The sequence below is a fragment of the Falco biarmicus genome, chromosome 1 (genome assembly GCF_023638135.1).
Source record: "Falco biarmicus isolate bFalBia1 chromosome 1, bFalBia1.pri, whole genome shotgun sequence".
Classification (NCBI taxonomy): Eukaryota; Metazoa; Chordata; class Aves; order Falconiformes; family Falconidae; genus Falco; species Falco biarmicus.
The window spans coordinates 71,820,341-71,841,782 of NC_079288.1; the positions used below are offsets into that span (position 1 = coordinate 71,820,341).

At 39.8% G+C, this 21,442-nt stretch overlaps 1 long non-coding RNA gene across 1 annotated transcript; it reads right to left on the reverse strand.

The window, feature by feature from the left end:
- Positions 1 to 9,384: 9,384 nt before the first annotated feature.
- On the reverse strand, positions 9,385 to 14,252 carry LOC130143945 (uncharacterized). Its single transcript, XR_008819933.1, has 3 exons — positions 13,594 to 14,252; positions 12,631 to 13,075; positions 9,385 to 12,213 (listed from the first exon to the last, which is right to left on the reverse strand). It is a non-coding gene; the product is annotated as an uncharacterized LOC130143945 (long non-coding RNA).
- Positions 14,253 to 21,442: the final 7,190 nt, after the last annotated feature.

A 21,442-nucleotide genomic window follows, 5' to 3' on the forward strand; every position in this document is an offset into this window, starting at 1 on the left:
CACAGCAGTCAATAGAAAGCATCTCACTGATTCAATGAATATTACAGTGTATTGAAGATTACATTCAGTATTCAATGAATATTGAATTCCATCATTTTCATTAAGAGCCAGATTAGTCTTAGTTTAGTTCTCTTGACATCAGTTTACTGGCTAAAATGTATCATTTTTCCCTTGAGAGATTCCATGATAGTTTTTTAAATGTCTTCCTCAGAGAAGGCAGAATAATATCAGTATGACAGAGCTGAAGAGGCTGCATGTGCCCTACTGCATTTCAGTCAGGTCATACTCTTGTCACCTGGCTATGGAAAGAAGTGTCCCCTACTGATGAAAGCCAAGTGAGCTGCAGTCTACCCAGCAGTCCGTAAATGGCCTTTCTTTCATTAGGTGTTTTATAAATGGCGTAAAAAGGAACACAAAAATCCCAAACGTATTTCAAAGTACACTAGGCTTCCAGAGGATGTGCTGAGTTGACCCACACAAGGGTACAACTCTTACTGCTGAGAGAGACACAGAGGAAGGTCTAGCAGACAAATTAATTAAAACTTCAAGATATCTGCTGTTACAAAAATAAGGTTTTTAATGAATGAGCTAATGAAGATGGGATCTGCCGTAATGCTAAGCAGCAAGTCAGACATGGCACAAAGTCTCCCACTTGTTTTATGTTGTAAGAGGGACCCCTGCTTCTGTGGGGTTTGTGAATCATGTAACCATTTCTCATGTAAATCTTCTCTGAGAACACTAATGTTGTGGCAGGGCTGGCAGACTGCAGAATGGAAACTGGTACACAGAGGCCAGCTCTGGGTTTATGAGCAATACCTTTATAGACTATAGGGTTGCAACGTTTACCAGAATTTTTTACTATGTGTCCTTCAATATTTGTCAGCTCTGTGAGTGCACAAATGACTGAGTATCTTTTCTGGATTTAAATCATATTCTATATATTGAAACGGCCAATCTAACTGTTACTTTCAGATTAAAAACACGTTTCTGAGTTACAAACGCTAAACCCCATCCTCAAGCAAACAACAATTTGTAATTTCCATTTACCACTTGCACATTTCAAACCAGTCACATTTAATTAAAACTGCAGTAGTCTGTTTATTGCAAATCCTAGTACAGAAAATACATCAACACTGTAACAGAAAAGAAAAAAAATCAATGCTACTTTTATTTAACCAAGTTTTCAAGCACATGATGCATAATTGCTTTACTTTAATCTTTTTACTCCTCCCGAGATTAGAAGAGTGTTTCAGGATTGTTGCAATCAGCAGAAAGAAAGTCCATAGTAACCCACATGAGAAAATGTTTCATTCCTTTTGCAATCAGATTTACAGGGTAATAATACCTCTCAAACACATAAGTTTGCAAATAAATGTATTTCAGATGAACTGAGAATACAGACTCCATTATCTTTATTGTATAAAAGCAAAAGACACTCTATAAAATGAATCCTGGTGTTTTACAACAGAAGTTTATAACCCAGTATTCCTTATACTGGAGCACTATTATACCTCCCAAGTATTTCTAGATTGAAAGAGTGGCTACTTCCTTGCAAAGTGAAATTGATTTAGTAGTTCATAAAAGAGAAAAATCCTTTTTTTTTTTTTTTTTGGAAACTGCTTTTTTAAAAACATTTAAAGCGCTATATGAAGTCAGAGGACCAAAAGTCCTTCTAACCTGATATTCAGGCTCAAGCAATAACCAATAATGGAGGCCTAGGGATGCTCTTTACTTTTGCAATTCCCAAAATTCTCAAAAGAAATAGAAAAATATTATTTTAGGGATTAAGAATTTATTTCACTGTATTTCCTTACTGTTATGACTAATACACCTAGTTTTAAACTATAGTTATACAAAAGTTTGCACAAACCGTCCAATCCTTAACTGAGATTTTGTGCAAGTCGGTGTTAAATGCGACTAAAAGTGTCTAAGTAAAGATCTTGGCAGGTAATCAATCACCTGAGCATAAAATTACACCCAAGTGCAAAATTGCACATGAAACCTGAAACTGGTACAAACATGGTCCCATCTTTGCATATCTTTGATGCATATTTCAATCTGCTTTCTGATGAGTTAAAAAAATAATAAAACATGGAAGTTTTCTATGATATGAAGAAGTTGTGCTATTTACTCTCCATTAATTATGTTATCTAAAAATGCAAGATGTTTTGGAATACAATTATTGTAAAGCAATCTGAGTTATTCTCTTACTACATTAACATTTTTCTTATTTATGAAGAACAAAAAGCAACGAAAGAAAACCCCAAACCGACAACACATTATAAAGACCAAATATGTGGGGTGTATATGAATACTTCTGCCTGACAGTATGAAGTGCCTTGTAACATTTACTCGCCATTAAAACAGTTCACAGAAATTGCAGATATCTATTTATGACACTTTTAACATGATGCAGATGCATGCTTCTCAAATACATAACACAATTTCTGTATATGCCTAACTTAAATCTATTTCTTGCATACCCCCAGATAAAATTTTGTTACAAAACTGACACTTGGCAATAAGGTAATACCCTAAGCTGCCTAGCAGGGCAGCAGGCAATCTTAGACTGTTTCCAGGAAAGTGACAAAAGCAATTATTTTTTTCCAAAATCAAAGTAGAGTTCTAAGTAAGACCCTTTGAGTTCTTCAAAACTGATAAATTTGGCTTCTATTGAGAATAAGATGAGGACATAAGAAACAACAGCAGCCTGGAGCACCTGGCAATGACAGCATTAAGACATTCTGTACATCTCCCAGCTGAGTGTTTTTCCTTTCCAACCAGCTTAGGGTTGTTGACTTAGCTACTATAAAAATGTAAGCACAATAACAGTGATTTGAAAAAACTAAGGTTTTTTACCAAGGTCACTTGGTCATGTCCACGTGGAACCAGTGATTGCTATACCATTTCTTGGTATATAATTCTAGGTTTGCAAAGCATGTAAACAGAAATGTATTTACAAAAAATACTTGCATTGCAACCTTGAACAGAAACTGAACTCTTTGGTTTCAAAGTTGTGATCCCTGAAGTGTCTCACCTGCTTTCATCCTTGTAGTGAAACCTGGGAGACTGAAATCACTGCATATGCCTCCCTACATAAGGGAAAACAGTATTATCAACAAGGTGAAGAGGTAAGTGTTGTGTGCCTGCTCAGCTACAAGACATTTTAAAGCAGCTGTCACAAAGTGGCTGTTCCACAAAGAAGCTCAAAAGGAAAGACACCTCTCCACCTGGAGTACTTATATGATCAAGAGCAAAATTATTTGATCTTGTTCTGCTGTTACTGTTTGGAGGATGTACTGAATTAAAAAAAACATTTGTGGTAATGATCTTCCTTTCAAGCCCTTGATGTAAAGCTGGCTATACAAAGCTTCTGCCTGCCACCAAATTAACGACAGTCTTTTATGATATTAATCAAAAGAGGCAAGAGTGATTCGAAGTCCCAGATTTAGATAAATGATGGCTTCTCACAACAATCACCCAACAGTGTTCTAGCCACTGCTTCCCCCAGTGAGCACTATGAAGAGGGTTCTATAGGATTTTCCTCCAAGTAAACAATCTCCTAGTCATCTGACTTGCTGTCTTCGCTGCTGCTCTTCCTCCAGGCCTTGATCTACAAGAACTTGCTTTCTATGGGTTAATGCAAGTTCTTAAGTTTAGTGTGGGACACGTTAAAATACTGTAATAATAATATCCTCTTGCAGCTAATACATAAATTTCATCTTTTTTTGTATCAGATAGTCCATGAAAGTTTAATAGTGCTTTGGCTGGCTTTGTTTTCTTTATTGATCACTTTATTGCTTATTTTTCACTTGAGCACTGTGTTCAGCATCCTATGAGAAGCTCAAGGGATAGTGCCATATTAAAGATCAACTCATTTAGAGACAACGACCTATTAAGGCAGCAGAACTGGCCATAGACTGTATATATATTGCCCTTTGCTAGGATCATGCAACTTTCTGCCAGGTTCCCAGGCTCAGTGATGCTCCTCCACCAACCCCAGTTGCCTCTTCACTGGAGATGCCTCAGTTGTGTCCATATCACACTTTGGCAAAGAGGCACAAACAAGGTTTGCATATAGTTGGTCACTTTGCCCTTCGTGCCTTTCTGGTGTGACAGACACCAGCTAAACCAAGGCTGAGGTCCTACCTGAACAAGAGAAAAGCCTATCATTGGGTCTTCAGTTGCCTCCTGGGTCTCAAAATCCTGTCTTTCTGGCTATCGAATCCAAGCCAGAAGCATGAGTCTCATGCAGTACATGAAAATAAGACCATATGAACATGGTGGCTATCCTGGAAAGAACCTCAGCCAATTTTCTCACTAAGGTAAGTGTCCTGGAGCAGTGAGTAACACCAGATGTGCTGTTGCCATCTATAACCTTTCACCACTTCATCAGTTCTTCTGCTGTCTGTTAAACAAATGTTAAGCTGATGTGTTAACTAAGTGACCCACTCCTCTAGATCTCCTCCCAGTTCCAGGTATCGCCTTACATTCATTCCACAAGGCATCTCCCAGCATTATAAGTCAGCTGCTTTTCCTTCACTGAATTATCTGTCTCACTGAAAGCTACAGCTCTCCCACTCTTTTTATTAAAGAAATTAAATGTTACCATGATAAAATATCAGCCTTGCTTCAGGCCAAATAAGTGTTATGCATGTCTCTAGCCCTACTGTCTGTATTGCTAGCTTTTTAGAGCACCTTGCTAACTACTTTGGTTCAGTGGCTTCCTGACTGTCTCCTTGCAGCTCACCATGGGGTCATCTGATATCACCTTCTATTGGATCTCAAGGCTAATTTTTATATTAACACTTTCCCTTCTTCACTTTCTACAAAAGCGGTGGGAGATAACTGTACAAGCGTATCCATTGCATGGGAGACACAAGCCATAAAAGAGCAGCAGGAAAGGAAATGATAATTTAAAAATCAAAAAACAAACAGTTGGATATTCTACAAGAATGTGTTCTGTGTCTTGAAGTGAAAAACGCAGCAGGTTTCTCTCATGTGTTTTGTAGTTGCTCAACTTGATATCTTTACCTAGTAGATTGCCTTAGAGTGAGAATTACAGCCATTTTCCAGGTGATTTCATCTCCTGTTACAACACTGTTTTGGTTGTTTCAGAAGCAGTGAAACTTCTCTGTCTTGCCATGTATTCAGATACTTATCTCTTCTTTCCTCATCACTGTGGCTTTTTCCAAACAGCTTTAACTATGTCATTATATAATAATCATTCTTTATTTCCTTAGACTCCCGTGTTAGCAGATAGCACCTCAGGCCAATGAGAGAGGAAATGCGCAATAGAAAGGACTGGTCAAAGGTGCAATGGGTCCAGGAAAGAGAAGAGGATCAACTAAGACTACAAAAATTATGAGTGGAAATAAAGCAAATTAAGGGAAAAAGGTCCATACAAAGGAATAGAAGAAAAAAGTAAAAAGAAAAAACACCAAACAAACCATGAAAAAGAAAAGCCAACACTGAAGCTAAAACAGATCATGAGAGTCAACTTAAACCCCCAAAAGCTCACTTGCATGTGCTAACATGACTCTTCCGGGAACAGCACAGAATTTGTGTAAAAAAAATATTTTACAGTATAGAGATCATAAGATGACAGCAGGTCGGTGACAAAACCATGATGATAATTTGCACACAGGGTGACAAGTCCCAGAAAACCAACTGAGATAAGAAACAAGGCTTATGATTCACTATATGAAATGCAGAAGAAATGGGCCAGAGCTCGACATAAAGTCTTATATCTACAAGCACTATGCCATCAAATGCAAAAGAAGACCTGAAGAAAGAAGATGGAGAATGAATTATACATAAGCATTTCTGCAACGTTATAAGCATTTTTAAAAAGTAAGTATAGGAATGAATATGCGAGTAACTTCTTTCTGTGTTGCTAGATCTACTTAGTAGCCTAGTGTAACCAAAACCTGACCTATTGCCCCTTGCTGTCCCCAGGGTACACGCAGGGCCTGGAGACTCGCTCTTAGGAGGAGACATGCCGCACCATGTAAGAGAAAATGCAAACATGAGATTGCTGGGAAGGATCCCTGCAACACTCTCCAATCTCTCTTCCCCGTAGACAGTATCCTGGCAATGTATTCCTGAAATCTTCACAAGGCAGGATTCTGGAACATACATATAGATAGACAGATATACACACACACTCCTTTACATATATACAGCAGGAATATACATATATTTACATACATTGTAAACTTCTGCCATTACTGTACAAAACCATAGAGCACAGAGGTACCCAGGTGGCAGAGCCCTTGATGAATTTGCAGTCAGTGGAAGGTCTGTAGAAAGAGCCCCTCACAGTACAGAGATGGAAGAGGAAGGTTTGTAGGAACTATGTGTATCCAGACAAGTATGTCATTTCAGGTATTTAGGTTTAGAGTTAGGCTTTGCAACTTTACCATTTTCCCACTTAGAAAAAAAATCTTTTGTTTGCATCTGTGCTCCCACCTACCATGTACCTAATATGTTTTACTTCAATGCATCTTTCAGAAATGGCCAGGCTACTTGTACTGATCAAAGAATGCAAAGTGTATCCCTTGTAGAAATGAGAACAAAAAACATGGGAGCTGCAATAACAGATTATTTTTAAAAGAGTATATGCTCTGCAGGTATGTGGGCATTCAACAAGAATTTTTCCAGTATTTTTACTGGAATCTCTTCCCTTTCATGTGAACATACCCTGTTGACAGTAACAGACATGTTGTATTACATATATCTACAACATAAAGGACAAACAAGATCAGTATTTCCTGTGAAAATAATGAATATTTTTTGTTAGGCTTTAATCTGTGCTATTTAAATTCATGACTCACTTCTTATGTGTAGCTGAGATATAAGGAACTACATTTAAATCAAAGACAGTGAAATTACAATATTTTGACAAAGAAAAATGGTTAGTGTTCAAAGTTTTCTGCTTCAGTAGCACCACAGATTTTTTTAATATGTTAAAATTAGCCACCAAGTATTATTAGAAATTATTCAGTGGTTTTAATAGCCTGGTCTTGTGCTTATTAAATAGAAAGAGAGAAATTTAAGAAGAAACTTATATCAAATGAGTCTTTAAAACCTTTACTGTATGTTTAATTTCCATTAAACTTCTCTAAAATTTCAGCCTGATGGTGATGAATACTGTCCTGGACAGAGTCCTCCCTAGTAGATCTCCTGGCCACACTTAAACCTCCATAGCACTATAACCCTCATTTTCCCACCCTACCTCAGAATTGGCCAGCATTTGGCAGTTCCACCCCAAATATGAACTTAAGTGTTAGACCAGAACCATGGTCCCAGCACCCATGTTACCCCAGATGATAGACACACAGAGTCGTGGCTTCTTCCTAGTATCTAAAAACCCACAGACAGTCCACTCCCAAGTAGGATTGCAGGTATCTAGTTTCCAAGACGGTTTACTCCCATGATAGACAGAAGTGGGAGTGCTAGAGGCAGGTCAGCAAGGCGTCTCCTCTGTGAGCAGACTGAGCCTTGTAGGAGACTAGGTTTTGGAGACCTCAAGTTTTCCATGGCAGAAAAAGAAATGTAATCTCCTTGCTGCATGCTCCTGTATGGATCCTGAGAGGCCAGAGTGTCTGTGAAAAAATACTTCAGTGATAGTTGATACGATCAGTAAACACCACTCCAGCAAGTATACTCACTGTTTAAGCAAAAAAACCTCCAGCAGCTAGCTTGCACCTGCATCAGCTGACAGTAGATGGATGGGTTGCATGGCAGTTTCTGCATGAAGTCCAGGAAGCAGTGGTGTGTGGTTTGTTTGGGGTTTTTTCTTATTTATACAGCTTTGCAAAAGACCTCTAGATATGCAATACAAAGGTATTGCCTCTGGTTTTGACCCCACTCTCTACTGTGTGCTCAGAGGTACTGGCTGAATTTGATACACTGATAATGCAGCAGTTGCGAAGTCAGGAGATACAGACATTGGTCCAGCAGAGAAGGGAGCTGACTCAGCAGAACTGGCACTAGTAGCAGATTAGACGAATCTAGAGCCAGAAATGGGAAAAAGTCTTCTCAGCAGTCAGGCTGCAGCAGTGGTTTCTAGTTTGAGCCCTGAGAGAGAACTGGATTGACAGCAGCTGCAAGAGCTATTTGTCAGGACCATTTGGTCTGATCCTGAACCTTCCCTTACTCTCTGCCATTTACAGTGAAAGCTAAATGACAGAAGTCCTGGGAGAATCTAGCTGACTCAGGGGGAAGTGGGGCTGCAGTGACCTCTCCAGCTGGTCCCTCAGCCCTCAGGTTCCCAGGAATGCTGAGCGTGAGTTTGGAAACTCCTCCTGGGCAGACAAGTGAGCAGGATTCAGCAAAGCATCCAGCCAGTAGTCCAGCTTGGGCACCCAAGGAAGATCCTCAAGCCATATCCCTAAACTCTCGTGGAAGGGGCTGGGGGTTAACAGAGGTTGTCACATGTCTCTTCTGATTATTCTACAAGGGAAAATGACACCCCATCATTTGGTTTGTATTTTTCTGACCTGACAGAAAATAAGCTGTTTCTTAAACGTGTTTTCAACAAGGCACCGTCAGCTTGGATGGTGGGCTCAGCTGTGTTCTGCGGTGGGGCTGTTGGCTGGAACCAGCTGTGTCCAGGACAGGGCAGCCCTCAGTCTCTCCTCAGAGGCCACCCTGCAGCCCACCCACTACCAACACCTTCACACCATCACCCAGTAGGCCTGGGCTTGACCACCTTATGGGATGGCACTAGATACAGTCAGAGCTGCCTCACATGGCAAGTATTTGTCAAAACTATGTTTTCTGTAGGACTTCAACAAACTCAATGCTTACAGCATGAAAAAGGCACAGATTAATTAATTTTCAGCTTTTCCAAAATATATGACTGTTCATGGAGTATGTGACTGGATGTAATGCCTACTTAATACTCCGAGGAAAAAGATGTTTTGCTTCCACAGCTGGTCTAGGTATAGATATCAAGAAGAGGCAGAGAGTCTTGGGAAACAGATTAAGAGATCTGCCCAGCACAGCATAAAAGAAGTCTGCATGGCAGACCGCAGAAGTGAGATTAACAGAATGTAACGGGATCTCCAGAGGGATGTCTGCATCTAAGGAGATACCCGTAGCATTGTCTTCACTGAATACAGTGAGTCTTTCAGTTCTCTTTCTTGTACCTTGTACCTCCAGCATCTGCCTGGAGATGTCATTTGTAACTGTTTTTCTGGTACCTTCAAATAAGCCACCCAAGCCCTCTCAGGCAGGCAGAGAAGCCTTTGTAATTGTGACCACAGAGGCTGGTATGCAAAATAGCTCAAGTTAAAATTGTACTGTAAAGCCTGTACTGTAACTTGTACTTCACAGTCTAGACTTAGCACTGCTGCAACAATTCAAAGGAGGTTACAGAAGTTACTTAAAGCTCTTCTTTATGAAATAAGCTTTACTAGAGTTTCACAATAAAGCATAATAGCATGTTCCGGTGCGTGAAAAACAAACAAACATAGCAATAGGAAAAATGTGAATAGTTTTCAAGGCCTTTGTTTTCTTTCTTTTTATTGTCAATGTTGGTTGTAAAACACCTGAAGGAGGAACAGCTAAGGTGCCTGTATTCTAGAAGGAGATACAGGAATCAATCATTCAAATCACATCATCCATCAAGAGTTAGTTTCCAGGAGTCTGGGTTGCTGTGGCTTGAACAATTACTTTAAGCAGTTCATAGGTGGGAATGGACACATGCAGCGAGAACAGCAAGGCAAATGCCAATCTTCCTCCAACAAGCAGTGGTAAAGCAATAACATCAGATTTCCAGCTAAATATTGTCTCCATATTGAAATGTTCTCAGGACTCATCCTATTGTACAGATCAATTACACAGCACCTTCTAACGTCAAGGTTAAAAAATTTCCTCCCTGAAGTTTATCTGACTCTTTCAACTAAGCCTGTTCTGTGTTAGCTGAAAGTGGTTTGGGACCTTTCACCCCCTCTGTACGGGCATGCAGAGTAAAGCCATCAGAGGCCAGGCATCCCAGAAAAGGTGAGGAGATACAGCTGCAAAGCACCATGTCCCACAGCCTCCACCAGGCAGGGAAGCCTTGCTCTTATTCTCCCTTTAGGACTCCGGCATCAGTCCAGCTGTTGCATGAAACTGGTAAGTTCCTGAGGCTTCTGGTACCACCTGGCCTCTTTGAGAGCTGGTTTTGAGACAGCCAGCCTTATTTCACTAGAAAAGGATGCTGCACTCCCAGATCACCTCTAGATAGTCCCAATCATTTTGCAGGATGCTCTTATGAACATGCAACCCACCGATGAACAGAGATGACTCTGCAGAGGAGGTGACAGAAAATAAGCCCAGATATATTTCTTATTGTTGTTGTTGTTATTGATATTGTTTTTAATTCCATGAGGATTTTGTAATGAGAGATGGCTTCCATCTCTCTCCACCACTGTCAAACAGCGAAGGGTAAAAAGCACTCACTCTTGGAGCAATGCACTACTTAGTCATCCTACTATTACTACTAGTAGTAGTATGCTTAGTCTACTTAGCCTAACGAGACAAGGACTCAAATGGCTAGTGAGGGGCAAGACGGCAGTTCTGCTTCAGTCTCAAGTCAGCAGACAAGTATAATTTTCCTAACTGTGAGTACTTTAGGGAAGGGAAAAGCGTGTTCTGGAATAAAGCTCCCCTCTAACAAGGGAGAAAGGCTGAGCTGGTAGGATGTATTTGTTTGGAAGGTGGAAGAGGCTATTTGCCACTTGGTCTGTAGAGAAGGCCGCTTTTACTTAAGGCTTGGCCATGACACGGAGTTATTTATGTGAATAACCTCTGAAAGGCTTGTATAAGACATGAAAAAAAAAAAATCCATAAAAGCATCAGCATTTTCTTTTTTATTAGAGCTAAAATGACAATTATTTTTTCCTATCAGGTATTGATGCAGCTGTAATTTCAAGTGCATTATGCAACATCAGTATCTTCTAACTATAAGATGGCTGGGGTTAAACTGTGACATCGTGAGTATGAGTTTTTCTTGTTTTCTTGAGAGTTGCCTGTCATTCTCTACTTTCTCCCTTTTTCAGTTAAGCATTTTACATTGCTCCTTTGGCTGTCTTTAAAATGGCATATAATTACTTATGGTCTGAGACTCAGCAGAATACTTAATCACTTACTAGCATATGAGTGTTACACATTTACTAGAGGGGAATATAAAATCCAAAAACGTCACCTGGCTAATGGTTTAATAATACTTATGCATTCATTATGCTACAGCCTGCCACGGATGCTGATAAAATGGAAAACATCTGAACAGCTGTAGGCAACTTACGAAGAAAGACTCAAACCCCCTTGTTTATCTTCCTTTCCTCCGAGCTTGCCCCAGTGAGCACAGAATACACAGGGAGGGTGGATGTACGTGGCTGTAGACAGCTGGTAATACCACCTACTGTCAGTCACCTAACATTTTCCGTTGAAAGATCCTATTTTGGTTGTTTGTATCTCTGCCTAACTACTTGGACTAAAATTTTCAGTGCAGGTTCTCTGCCTCAGGTTGAGTTTTATTGGAAGCACTGCAGGAAAAAAAATACTGTGTCAGAGAGCAGAGCCAATGGAGGAGGGGAATGCACTGCTTTTTCCACATTACTGAAACATTTCAATTAACTGAACAGGAATATTCTTGCCATTGTTTTCCCAGTCCTTGTGAGGTGCTGCAGCTGATCAAGTGGCTGGATCTGTGTGGCTATGGAAAAGAATACCTGGATGCCGAAAGCTGCAGCAACTAGCGGTGCTTGACTAAAGCAAGGTTCAGATCTCTGTTTTGGTTTCAGAAAGACTCCTCCCAGCTAGAAAAAGAGGCTGATTCTAACCATTCTGAGAGAAACTGGTGTATCAAAGCAGAGAAGGAGAGAAGAGTATTGGGATGAGATGGACAGGGTCTGCACTTGAGGGGGGGAGAGGGCAAAAAGGAAGAGCACAGCCCTGGGCTTGCACCATACAACACTCAGGTTTCAGATCCAGATGAAGCCAGAGATCACCAGATTCCCCACCCTTCCACTGCTAGCAGAAGCTCATCTTGTTCTCATCATATAGGCTGCTCTGCAAACAAAGTGACAAGTTATCTCACCCACCGACAGAGTCAAGAGATTTGTGTATCAGATCTAAAACGCTCAATATTGTTGATTGATCCTGCCATGTTTGATTTTTCTATGGCAACATTGGATTCCTCAGTTCTTGGAGTGGTTAAATCTAGAAAATATGTAGGAAAAAACATACAGGTGAGTTACGAAGTCAGTTACATGAAAATTAGATTAAACACTGATTCTGTATTTCCTACCACATCTCATGTGGGACTGCTCCATTTAATTTCTCACAGCATTTAGCTGCTAACTTCTGCTTGCATGCTTGAAGCAGAGAGTCTGATGGTCTAGAATGGGCAGAAGGGCTGAGGGGAAGAGCTTGGCAATTCTCAGTCCCTCCAGCTCTCGCTCTCTCAAAAGTAAGAGGTGAATTGGTTTTGCATCTATGATTTCAAACCAAACAGTTGATAACCTTACTGTTAAACATATGTGTTATAATTTACCATTCCTCTTAATTTTAAACTTCCATTTTAAGCTCTTTCAATAGAGAACAGATTTCTTTGGATAGATTTTTTTTATTTCGTACCTTCAGACTTGATTAGTGCAGGGTAGCAAAGTGCTAGAGCCCTCTCTTCCTCCCCACCTCACATGGAGGATGTATTAATAAATCATGTTTTACAGAAGACTTCCAGGCTCTAAACGCCCATAAGCAATGTAATGAATCACAAGCACAGACATACTGCTGCATACACCAGAAGCAACTGAAATCACCGAAGAAAGTAACTGAAAAAATAAACATGTTCTGTGGTGAGGTTGGAAGCGATGGAGAGGCAGGGAATGCTCATTTCTGAGCCCATTCATTCTGAGGTATTTGAGGTGCTGCGAGGTAAACAGCTAGCAATGCTACCTTCCATGTGTGATAGCTTTCATCAAATAAAGGATGCCAGGCAGAGACTAACCACCTCATCAGGCATCTGGCTCAGTGTGCTCTTCCCGAGCTCTCAAGGAAATGTGTTTTGCAGTCACGCTGGCTAGGAAAAAAAAAAAAAAAAAAAAAAAAAAGAAAAAAAAAAAAAAAAGGCTTATTGTTAGTGGTGTCCATTTGAATCATAGTCAGATTTCCGGCAATTCACAGGCCAGCATCCAACCCTCAGGCTTTGTGCAGGTGGGGACTCAGTGTGTCTCTGAGGTGGCACAGTAGCTGGGCAAGGGGAAGGAGCCAGCTGGCCCCCCCGCAGCACTGCGCTAGGAAAGCAGCCTCGGGATAAGGTGCTGCCACTGCTTTAGCTACCAAGGAGGAGGACTGGGAGAGGGGGAAAAGCACTCTCTGAGCATGGACTAGCTGGCTTGCTCATATCTAAATGTCTGCTGTTCCCTTTCATTAGATAGCTAACCAGATTCAAAATCAAAATCAGTTGTCTGGGATGTTTTTCTTCCATAACAAACCACAAATAGTAGATTTCATGATATTTCATGATAGATTTCAGACGAATAAGAAATCGAACAGAAAAGTCCATTTAGAGAGTATTAGTTTCAGCTGTGTATGCACCTTTGCATCAGAGCCAGCTCTGTGGGACCTGCTGTATGCGCTCCTTCAGCTCCTCATGTGCAGCCAGATTCGCACTATTGAAGTGCACTGTCATGTGCTCAGTGCAGTCCGTGGGATGACTCAGGTCTGGTGTCTTTATCAAAGTTATCAACAATATGTATACATTAATAGGACACATATTTCAAGCATATCAACAATTACCTGGAGCACTGTACAAATCTTGGCAGAAATTATGTTCATGCACATGAAAACGACTGAGAGCTAAAAATCAGTTAATGGTGAAATGGAAAAATACAAAAGAATACCACAAATAAAACCCATCTCTGCTGTGGGCATATTTTTCTTTAGTGAAGAGAAGAGATCTTTTCCAGAAGCTGCAGGAGGAAACAATTGTGAGAGTCTGCCAGACAATCTGCGACACAAAAGCCTGGAGTGGAATGATAACCAGAGAAAAGCACTTTATTCCCTTTACGTGATGTATTTGTTTTCCTATCAGAAACCACAGAGCCATGATAAGCTGCTGTTAGGATTCTGCAGATCTTTCCTTATGATGGATAGTTAACGGATGGAACATAGCTATTTTAAAAACTTCTGCCTTACTTTATTACTTGGGGCTGAAGTTTAGCCATCTCTGTCCCTGCTCACGAAAGGGCTCTCTTTAACTACACAGATAGCATCTCTTGGGTGCAAGACAGCACATGGCATACACAGGTCTTGCTGTAAACTAGCACAGGAAGGCAAGCAATTCTGGAAACTAAGAAAGGGCTTCCCAGAGCTCATTGCTAGTCTCGGACTGCAGCTGTTTTTTTAGTTTTATAGGAAGATTTCTTCCTCCGCTGAGATTTCCAGCAGATTCCCTGCAAAGAGCTCATTTGCTTGAGCCATGGGTAAGAGAGAGATTCCACTTTTACATAGCAACATCTGACCTGAAAACATCTCAGAAAGGAATGGGGAACTGAATTGGGAAAGGTATTTTTTGTAGAAAGCAGTGTAATGTTTCTTTCTTTCCATGACGTGTACGAGCATTTTCCAGATGTTAAAAACCTGCAGGGAAAGACAGTCCTCTCTGAAGCAGGAGCAAGGCGCTGCTCTGAAGTGTGTTACTGCATGCTTAGCAGAAGCAGAGAAGGGGTTTATCATGTAATGCAACACATACAGGTCTCATTTGAATTAGCCACGTGAATGACGAATATGGTTAGTGTCCAAACAAACCCACTGACATTTAACTGAGCAGAATGTGATTAATAACTTAAATCAAAACTATGTTAATCTTTCAAAAACAGTCATTAAACTTTTCCTAATTACAGTCAGTGCACTGATCGACAGGTAAAGTCAAAAGACTGTTTTCTTTGTGAAGTTCCTTACCACAGGAAGCTGCAGAGAGCTCGTTAGTGAGGTACTCATTCCTCTTTCTTTTAGCTGTTAAGCATAAGGGGATAGAGCACAGGAAAAGAGAGAAGAAAATTAAATAAGCATGTGTGTATGGAATTACACAAAGTAGATCTTTTTTCTCAAAAAAAAAAAAAACCAAAAAAACACATGCATTCTTTTCTAATGTTGTGACACCTAATTATATCTTGCGGTTATCAAGAGGATGTTCTCAATTGCAAATAGGAGGAAAACCATTCATTCACTTGAGGCTGGAAATAGAAGAGACTGTACAGTTTCTTTGAATATGGCCCACACCATGAAAATGCAAAGTTTCAATGTAATTCATTGAATAATCTTTGTCAGTACTGAATTAGCTATATCCATATTAATACAGGGCCTATACCATAGATTTTCTTTGAAAATTAGTGACCAGATTTTTCCTGTGCAGCTACCGAAAATGAATAATATAATGAATCACAGCATTTTGTCTTCTTCTCCCCCTCTGTTTTTGGTACATATATATAAAAAACATTTAGAAAAGAAATAAAATCTCCTTCAGCATTTATCCCATCTCCAAAGTAGTGCACACCATATAAAGGCTCTGGCTGCATGTTGTACTGACACTTGAGTAACATCACAATTTAATGACCTCATCCTTGCCACTGTTTGGGTACAACACTTTTACCAAATACATCACAGTACTCTTGTATTTTGTCCATCGGGAAGTTCACAACCCCCAGTGTGCCCTTTTGCTTCCGAGCTGTGCCAGGATGCTTCTGCCTGAGGCTGAAGCCCACTTCCTTAGGATGCACTCTGAGGAAAAGTTCTGCTCCTCATAACATTTTGAAAGTAAGCTGCTCCCAATCACATGTAGAGTTTTTTCTGAAAGTCTGGATCAGAATAAAAGTTCGTGACTATCTTCTTAAAAGACAGGAGTAACTGAAAGTGAAGATGTAAACTTTCTCTAAAAATCTCACAGTGCGTGTTCCTGACCACCAGCATAGGAAAAGGAGCCTGGCCTGGACAGCCTGTACTTTAAACAACTATAGCTAGAAATTGCAAAACCTGAATTGTTGAGAAGCAAACTTAATTTATAGTGATGCAGTTGTTTCATGTGCTGCAGGCTAACAGAATGTTTGACCGAGATCAGCTTTCCAGAGTATACAGCAAATGTAGACCTGTGCTAACTCTTTAGAATGTCATGGAAGTGTTTACATCCTGCAGTAATTTTTGATTCCTTCTTTTGACCTAGTGTAACAGGAAACAAGAAAAAGCATGATGATTTAAAGTAGTCAGCCTTCTGTCATTGATAAATTTCTTTAGGCATTTAAAGGAGTTTACACTCTGCAGCTACAAAAATTTCTAGATCTTGGTCTTTTTGTGGACCTCTGCAAGCACAGGTTGTCTCAGTGTGATTAGAGTAGAGGTACAGAAATAAACTGAGGCAAAAGTGGAATTCTAACTTACAAACTAAACAGCACAGCACCCTGAGGATATAGCTGTATTTAAAGGTCTAAGATCATTGTTTGACAGCCTTGGATGACCTTTAGTCTGAAACTAGAGAATTAACCTTGAAACAAAGACTGGAGCAGTGGATATTATTGCACGTTACCTTAGTAAGGTGGCATATTCCTTCACAGTGACATGTATTGACTGGTACAATTCCTTCGCACTGGCTACTCAGGGCTCTGTTTTCCTCTGGTAAAACCTAGCTGTAGCTTTGTGCTGCCAAACTCAAATGAAAAATAGCTATCCTAAAAAGCTAAAATAAATAATTAGTCTAACTTCAGGAAGGCGTGCCACCTCTTTTGCTTAGGTGTTCCTGCCAAGTTGCATGAAGAGCTACACTTTACATCAGGGTCAGGTCAATGGGAGTGATTTTCCGCGCCTGGATCAAACCCTCTCCCTACAACACACCCACAGCCACAGCGCTGCAATTATAAATTCTCCTCCTGGGGAAATAACAGGAGGAGAAACATAAGGGTACCCTAAATCTTTACTTTACTGTCACCTTGTTGATAAACAGGGAGCGTGGTAAAACAAGGTGAGGTTTTAACAGCAGCTGCTCTGGAGAAATACACCTGTATTTACATGAAATGGTGCAGCAACACTCTAAGAAGGAAAAACCAATACCTGAGAAATGAAACACAGTGTAGTATGGTGACTGGTGATGACATTGCTATAACACAAGTTTTTCTAGCCCTTGCAGTGATAAAAGGCTTGCTAGATTTTGTCCCTCTTGTCAGCCTCCAGCATTACCTGTTATGGGAAGCTTTGTTTCATATTTGATCTTGTCTCCAAAAATCATGTCCACAGGTGTGGATTTCATAATATCTATGAGGAAAGTAAGTACATGCAAACAAACAATATTAGGCCTAAAGTTGCACGCTGATTGTGGATATTGAAAAAAGAAGTTGCTGGAATACCACGGGTCGTAACACAAGGTTGACCACAGCCTCATATTAGTCTGTGTCTTTCTGCAGAGTGGAGTGCAGTTCCTGTGGCATGTTGGCCAGGGAGCTGACAGATAAAAAAAACACTGAGGGGCATTATTCTCTCTTCCATCACCCTGTCTTTAATGACCATGCATTCAACCCAGTAATCTGCGGTGGTGCATGATGCGAGACAGCACAGAACTGCTTCGAGTAATGTGGGTAATATCTGACATAGAGGGGATAGCTTAGATCAGTGTTTAAAATTTAATATCCTAGACATTTCAAATTATTCCTTACTTAACATTAATTTAATATCTAAATATAAGTCTCTTCAGGGAAGGGGAGACGGAGGAAGTGTGAGTGTGATGCCAAGAAAGAATGACTGGGTGGTTAGAATGAAACAGCTAATCTAGAAAGTTAAAGCAATGCAGAAGACTGAACTTTCGGCAGCTGTGCTTATTGACTGAAATGGAAAAATTACACACGTGACTCTACTGTCTTGACAGTTAACTGTTGAAATGAATGTGATAGACATTGCTGGCTTAGAAGATAGGGTGGTATCACTATGAACCCAACCTGTATAATCCCCAATTTCTGAGTGACTGAGAGCTCCTAGCACACCATGGTCTCTGTTCTCATTAGAGCCTGTAGCAAAAACTAAGGCAAACAGCAAGGGAAAACACTCTTGCAACAAAAAGTGAGGGACTGAAGTACTGAGGCCTGAGCAACCAGCCCCAAGCCAAAGTTGACCTCTAGATGAACCGACCAACCAAACGTTTTATATATATATACATACATACATACATACATATACACATGTATATTTAGTATCCAATCATTAGCAAAATACGCATGATCACTAGTGAAAGATGTAGCTTAGACAGAATACAATCATTAGCGAAGATATAGTGCATCCTTCCTTGCTTAGAGGCAGGTAGTCAAGGCTACAAAAATAGATATATGGCCTTGTTTGCAAAAAGGAGACTCCCTTGGTTCCTCCCTGAGCCCTGGCCAGGCTTTGGTGAGATCTAAGAGCAGAGTGAAACCAGGTGTTTCCAGATTTGAAACTAGGTGAGCTTGTTCATTCAACAGTGTAAAGGCTGGACCCTCTTACAGCGACTTTGGAGCCCTCACCTACGAGGGGACACCCTGCGTAAGACCTCCCGATTGCTGGGAAAGGCTCTGCAAATCCTCTCTGTGACCAGCTGAGCCCAGTGACTGCAGATCTGGATGATGGTAATGTATTAAGGCAATTGGTGATGCATCTTTAACCACTATAGGCTGTTCTATGCAGTAGTGATTAGATGCATTACCTTGTCTTGTTTAATTCTTGCTGTATTATTTCACTTACTATTTATTTTACTTACTATTCTATTGCTTTAAATGTAAATGAAGATAAACTCACTTCTTTAGCTAGGTGTCTGTTTCCTTTGTCCTGACCCTGTCTATTGGCCAAACAGGGAAACAAATCCGGAGGTTCTTCCAGTTTGTCTAGTTATCATTGTTACAGAAATTTATTATCCCCTCAAGAACTAATTCAAGCAGATTTGCCATCTTCCAGATATAAGGAACAAGTTCAATGAATGAGAACTACCAAAACTGCTCTGAATTTAAAAAAAAGTAATCTGTAACCATGCTTCTGAATGTGGGATACCACAGAGAAAAGACTTAAAGGAAGTGAAAGAATGGGACTACAGCCAAAACAGTTTCAACTCCCCCTATACCCTATGCAGGACCTATCAGAGAAACAGACTGCAGTGAGGAGAGTCATGGGCTGGTCCCCAGAGTTTGCACCATCAGTAGTAGTCACTCCATCAGGAAGAAGGATACAAAGGCTCAAATATAATTTTCGATGTAGACAGTTCAACTCATGTTGGTTTAACTCAAGAGGACTCATTCAAATTATCTCCACAATGGAGACATGTCCAGTGTTTGCATATGCAGAGGCTGGGGGAAGTTTGGGCACCAAAGCCAAGTTTCACCACTCCCCCAGAAAACAAAATAAGCCCTAAAGAATGAAGGAGGCTCATCACTTCTATAGCAAGCACTAGGAACTGCCCCTGTGACATTGTTGGCAGTTGAGTGAAATGTTTCTTTTCTAATCCCAGAAGAGCCTGTGTAATGCACAGTGTCTGCTTCTGCTTTCCTCGTGTACTGCTAGGCGTCAGCAATACTGACAGAGCACCTTCTGTATTACATACGCTTACCATCTATCTGTGAAAGCACTGTATTGTAGCAAGACCTTTCCTAATGCAAATAAAAAGAAAAAAAAAACAACCCCCGCAAAAAAAAAATAAAAAATCAACCCACGTATTTTCATATTTTCAAAGGTAGCATTACAATGTAACTGCAATTCTTTGTCATATTGTCAGGAAACTTTCCTGTATTTTTAGAAACTAGGCAGCCAAAAATAGAAGAGTAAGTTTAATATTACTCTCATCTCATGACACATAAGCAGTTACAAAACCACAATTACAAAACCAGTTTAATCAGATTTTTAAAACTTATATTTTCTTCTCTTTTCTTTCTTTTCTTATTTTACACTGCCAACCACCCAATTAAAATATAAATTGGAATATCTCTTGATAGAACAATGTACAATAGAATTTAAATTATATCCTATTCCCTTTCAAAATTCAAGAGAGTGAAATAATCATCTGCTGGACACTTTAAAGAACAGGAGTGCAAAATGATTCATTATTTTAAAAGCGAAGGAAGGAGAAAATCTCCTTCCCTAAACTAAAGATTTAGTTCTTACCATGTCTATCCATAATTGTTTATGTTAGATGCTCAACGGTTTTGAAATGCTAAGAGCAAGAGGGGGAAATGGGGGAGGCAGGGCAGGAAGCAGCAAATGTTTCAAACTGGAACTGCTGAGTGTAGAGTTTGGTCAGTTAATCTTGACTCAGTCAAGTTCCCAGTCCTTTCTGGATATTGCTTTTCTAAGGTCATTTAGCAGCTGGTTAAAAAAAAAAAAAAAAAAAAAAAAAAAAGCTTAAAGTACAACTGAACATCAGTGTTATGGCTACTACCATTATGTTTGAGACACAGATGTATGTTATCCTACTGTCTTGGCTTCTCAGGTCATAAAGAAGACAAGACAGGCAAAGCCAGGAGATAAGGTAAAATCACTACTCTTGAAGTTCAGGGGGATCCTGAATTTCTAGACTGAGGCTTTCATTTTTCACTTACCATTGTGGGTTTGGTTTTTTTTTTCCCTCATTTGGTCTAGTGTGTAACTATATTTTAAAAAAAAAAAAAAGAAGAAACTGATGAAAAGTGAATTATTTTTCAGAGCAAAGAAAAGTTCCTGTATGAAATGGCTTCTGGAAATAAGAAAAAAGTTACAGCATTATATTAAATTTCAATGTGTTGTCCAAAAAGGAAGCAAAATCAATAGCCCAAGCAAAACAACTGACTCATTTGACCAGCTTTTCTCTTGTGCTCCAGGAGAAAGGGTGGAAAAAAAATGTTTTCTTAAAAAAAGAAGATAGGAGTTACCATTGTGTTGGAACACATAGCCTGGAGTGACAAAGGACAAAACCAGCTTATCTTTTACTATTAAGTGAGAAGCAAATGTCTTTACTATCTTCTAATTTACAAAAGAAAGCTTATCTGGATGACTTATTATCCCTGCTAGCAGAAATAATTTGAAAAGTATTTCATAAGGTGAGTTAATTGAACTTAACCACCAAACAACAGCAGATAAAAAAGGAAACCACAGATAAATAAGAATTTGGCAAGGTTAGAAAATGCATGATTAACATTTGTTAAAAACGTTTAATACAAGGGATGCATCCAATATCGCTCAAGGATGGGAGGAAAAGACAAAGAAAGGTAACTGAAGCAAAGCACTCCTTTAAAAAGCACACATTCAGCAAGATGTTGGTGTTCTGGTGAGGAAAAAATAATCAAGTAGGAGAAAGCCTAAGAATATTTCGGAAAATCAAATTTTACCTGAATTTCCTAAATGATAAGGTTAGTGAAGCTGAATCCTGTGCAGTCTTGCATTCTTGCATTCCTAAAGTAGTTCTGTTAATGTG